Here is a 5163-nt window from a genome sequence, read left to right on the forward strand (position 1 = left end):
GGGGTTGGTGGGGCAGAGGAGAGAAATGGGAGAAAAATTGGGACAACTGTAATAGAACACAATACAAAAATAAGATGAAAATTAAAAAAGAAATGGGCAAAAGACCTAAATAACCAGTTCTCCAAAGAGGACATACAGATGGCCAATAGACATATGAAAAAATGCTCAACATAACTAATCATTAGAGAGATGCAAATTAAAACCATAATGAGTTATCATCTCACAACTGTCAGAATAGCTATTATCAATAAAGCAATAAACAACAAGTGCTGGCAAGGATGTGGAGAAAGGGGAACCCTTTTGCACTGTTGGTGAGAATGCAGACTGGTGCAGCCACTGTGGAAAGCAGTATGAAGTTTTCTCAGGAAATTAAAAATGGAGCTGCCTTATGATACAGCAATTATACTTCTTGGAATATATCCAAGAAATGTAAAAGACTAATTCAAAAGTGTAAATGCACTTCTATGTTCATTGCAGCATTATTTACAATAGCCAAGGTTTGGAAGCAGCCCAAGTGCCCATCAATAGATGAGTGAATAAGAAAGCTGTGGTACATTTACAAAATGGAATACTACTCAGCCATAAGTAGAAGGAAATGTTACCTTTTTGACAGTATGGATGGACCTGGAGAGTATTATGATAAGTGAAATAATGCAGTCAGAGAAAGGCAGGACCATATGATTTCACTCACATGTGGAAGGTGGAATCTAGTGAACAAAATAAACAAACAAAATACAAACAGATTCATATAGACAGAAAACTGACAACTGTTGGAGGAGGAGGATTTGAAGGCTGGATGAAAAAGGTAAAGGGAATAAGCAAAAGAAAAAAATATACCTCATAGACACACACAATAGTACAGTGATTCCTTGAGGGAATGTGGGGGAGGTAGAAGAGGATAAAGGGGGAATAAATGGTGATGGAAGGGATTTAGGGTGATAATCTCACAATACAATATACAGAGGAAGTATTGTAAAGTTGTATACCTGAAACTATATAATTATATTAATCAGTGTCATCCTAATAAATTCAGTAAAAAGATCATACATATAGAAAGTGGTAGAACTGGAATTTTAAATCCGTCTTTTAAGGAAGGAGTTGAGTCTTATTCACATTAAGATGTAGTACTGGGTTTAAGAAGGTGAGGATAAGAGATAAATGTCTGGCTCAGGTGGAATATTTTTTATCTAATCATTAATTCAACTCATTTTTTCAAGGCATTCAGATCAAAACTCTTGGAATCATCCTTATGTTGCAAACTTACATTTGGACTATCAGCCAATCCTCCAAAATATAGTATATTCATAAGGCAACTACTCCTCACCATCACTGCCACCACTGTAGTCTAGGCCACCATCTTTTATTGAATGACTGTGGCATCTACCTATTTCTGCTATGCCATCTGTGGCAGACACCACTAGCTGTCCATCAAAACTCATTTAATTCTTCTTTTTTTAACTTTAACTTTTTATTATCTTTTAGTTCACTTTATGTAAGAATCTGTGTCTGTGAAAGAATTCAAATCTATTGAATGAAAGGCTTTGCTTGTCATTTATAGAGGAAACTGAAAAATAAGTTGAAGGTGTAACATTTGGTAAATTAAATACAGTTCTGGGGGGAATATGTTCCTCTGTTGCAACATTTGCCTGTATTCTTCTCTGCCATTTCATGCTCTGAAGAGTTATAGACCATCTCCCCTAGCAAGCAGTCCTTTCCTGCAAAGGAGGGTGGCTCATGGCTTCCCTTCCTCTGGCTCTCAGAGCATGCCACTGCCCTGACTCAGTGGTCCACTCAGGCCACTGGCTATGACTGTACAATGCCTATTATTATACAGTGCCACCTATGGAGAAAGCCCTTGTGGAAACCAACATTCAGTTTTCTGAGAAAATTTCATATTGTTTTCCATAGTGATTTTACCAGTCTGCAGTCCCACCAACAGTGCACTAGGGTTCCCTTTTCTCCACAACCTCTCCAACACTTGTTTGTTCCTTTGTTTATGATGATCATTCTGACCATTGTGAAGTGGTATCTCATTGTGGTTTTAATTTGCATCTCTCTGATATCTAGCATTATTGAACATCTTTTCATGTGTCTCTGGACCCTCTGTATGTCCTCCTTGGAGAAGTGTCTGTTCAAGTCCTTTGCCTATTTTTTAATTGGGTTGCTTGTCTTCTTAGAGTGGAGTCATGTGAGTTCTTTATTTATTTTGGAGATTAAACCCTTGTCTGAGGTATCATTGGCAAATATGTTTTCCCATATGGTTGGTTCTCTTTTTATTTTAATACTGTGTTCTTTAGCCGTGCGAAAGCTTTTTATTTTGATGAGATCCCAATTCCACTGCTAGGATTATATCCCAAGAAACCTAAAACAACAATCCAAAAGAACCTATGCACCCCAATGTTCATAGCAGCACAATTTACAATAGCCAAGTGGTGGAAGCAACCTAGGTGCTCATCAGTAAATGAATGGATTGAAAAACTATGGTACATTTACACAGTGGAATTCTATGCAGCAGAAAGAAAGAAGGAGCTCCCACCCTTTGCCACAGCATGGATGGAACTGGAAAGCATTATGCTAAGTGAAGTAAATCAGGTGGTGAAAGACAAATACCATATGATCTCACCTTTAACAGGAACCTAATCAACAAAACAAACAAACAAGGAAAATATAACCAAAGTCACTGAAATGGAGAACAGGCTGACAGTGACCAGAGGGGAGAGGATAGGGAATTTCAGGGAAAGTGGGAAGGGTTTACATGAGCAAATATAAAGGACACATGGACAATAACAAGGGTGGGTGGAGACAGGAGCGGGGAGGGAAGGGCTGGGGAATTGAGCTGGGATTGGGGTAAAGGGCAGAAAACTGTACTTGAACAACAATTACAATAAAAATTAAAAAAAAATACCCTGACATCCAGATTGCTGTACCTGCTGGGTGCTATGGAAGAGTAGCTCCATATTCTGGCTTGGCTGCAAGATGCTTCATAGATGTACATGGTGTCATAGATGAAGATTACAGAGGAAATATTGGTGTTATACTGTTTAGTTTTGGCAAAGAAATGCTTGAAGTTAAAAAAGGTGACTGAATTGCACAGCTCATTTGTGAATGGATTTATTATTCAGAAAGAGGAAGTTCAAGGTTTGGATGACACTGAAAGGGGTTCAAAAGGTTTTGGTTCCACTGGAAAGAATTAAAATTTATGCCGAGAACAGAAAATGAAAAAACATACTTTTTTCTTAAAAATAAGAAGTTTTTGTTTAGGGTTTTGGTGCTGTAAAGTTAATGGTGTTAGCTTCTAAAAATACTTAGTTCTCTTATGACCAAAGAAAGGGTACATTTTTCTGTTTTTCTGCATTTGATTATTGTATAAATCTGCATGTTAACCTAATACAATTAATTTTTTCAATAAAATGTACTTCAATTACAGATTCCCCCCAGAACTGTATTTAATTTACTAAATGACTCTTCTCACATAACCAAAGAAATACAATTTAATGTGCAACTGTCTTCTTGGACTATGTATCCCAACATTGCTTTCCATTCCCCATGTGAGTAAGTTTTCATCAATAGAATGTTAGAAGTGATATGTGCCATTTCTGAGTCAGGGGTTTGGGACATTTGGACTTACTTCCTCTATACTGTCATCATCTTTTTCTATATGCTGGAAGGTGGATATCATGACAATCTGGCTCTGGCCTTGCAGGCATGACAAGGTCCTAGGTGATAATGGAGCAACAACTTGGAAAGGGTCTGGGTCCATGAAGTACCATGAACAAGTGACTTGCTTGATGAATCTGAACTGCTCATATTAAGGCTTTAATAAGGTGTTTAACAGCTGCTCAGTGCTGTTACAATGTGGACTAAGTTTTTAGTTAAGACAGTACTTCTCAAAATTAATGCTTTCATGAATCACTTGAGTATCCTGTTAAAATTAAAACTGATTTAGTAGGCTTTCACGGGCCTGGGATTCTGCATTACTTACAAATATACAGGTTATGTTGATACTCCAGTTTGATGAACCACACATTGAGGGGCAATGCTTTAAGCTAAAAAAGGGTAGTGGGAGTACCTAGCCAGGTGATTGCTGTTTATTTGGGGCTACTTGCCTAAGGCCCAAAAGTACCTGCTTATTTTCAAGATCTACTAACATTCATGCATGTTTAATTTAAAAAGACCCCAAATCAATTAAGATAGACATTTCTGCAACTGTAAGATTCATGGTATATATAGTGGGGTTTTTTTTTTGAGATGGATGAAATAATTTTCCTGTCTTTGTTAAAAAATGTGGTGGGGTGGTTTGCAGGTGACAGATGCCTAAAAGTGCTACAAAGAACTTGGATGGAAGAATTTTTGTTAAATATATTAGTCTCTCAGTCTACCACAGACTAAGTGACTTAAACAACATTTATTTCTCACAGTTCTGGAGGCTGAGAATCTGAGATCAAGGTGTCATCAGTATGGTAGGTTTCATTCTGAGGTATCTTCTTTTGCCTTGTAGTGTCAGTCTTCTTGCTGTGTGCTCACAGGGCCTCTTTGTGTGTGTTTGCGGAGAGGGTTGGGGGAGAGAAAGCCCAAGCTCTCTCATGTCTCCTCTTATAGGACACAAATCCTATCTGATTAAGGCCCCACCTTTATAACTCATATAATTACTTCCTTAAAAGTCCTATCTCCAAAAATAGCCACATGGAGTTGTAACATATCATTTTGGGGTAACAAAAACATTTAGCTCATAACAGTTAACAAGACCTGGATACAGTACACCTCTTCATTTAGGTCACCTGTGTTGGGTAATTTGCTGGGGGAAGATAATGCTTTCTTTACTCTTCCTGTTCTTTCAATAATCCTAAAATTCCCATCATCACAAAATTCTCTTGCCTTAATGCATTTAGATACCAGAAGTTACCCATGACAATTGAAGTACCCTGGAATTAGGAAAAGAGCAATTATTTAATTTTCATGAACAGGGCTTTAAATTCTAGAGCTTCTTATCTAGGCTTCAGGGGATCTATGAACTTCCCTAAATTTAATGAAATATTTTTGTATGTGCATATGTTTGTGTTGTCTGTGATTTTCCCCTAGGGAGAGAGTTCATAGCTTATATAGAATTATCAGATGTATTCTGCAATTCTCTAAATGCTAAGAATCTTCTTAGATATGAAGATG

At 37.4% G+C, this 5163-nt stretch overlaps 1 pseudogene; it reads left to right on the forward strand.

Moving 5' to 3' along the window:
* The first annotated feature begins 796 nt into the window (after positions 1–796).
* Positions 797–3194, forward strand: LOC123827741 (annotated as a pseudogene).
* The last annotated feature ends 1969 nt before the right edge of the window (positions 3195–5163 follow it).

Source organism: Phyllostomus hastatus, unplaced genomic scaffold (genome assembly GCF_019186645.2).
Source record: "Phyllostomus hastatus isolate PE091 unplaced genomic scaffold, TTU_PhHast_1.1 phas_contig_90, whole genome shotgun sequence".
NCBI lineage: Eukaryota > Metazoa > Chordata > Mammalia > Chiroptera > Phyllostomidae > Phyllostomus > Phyllostomus hastatus.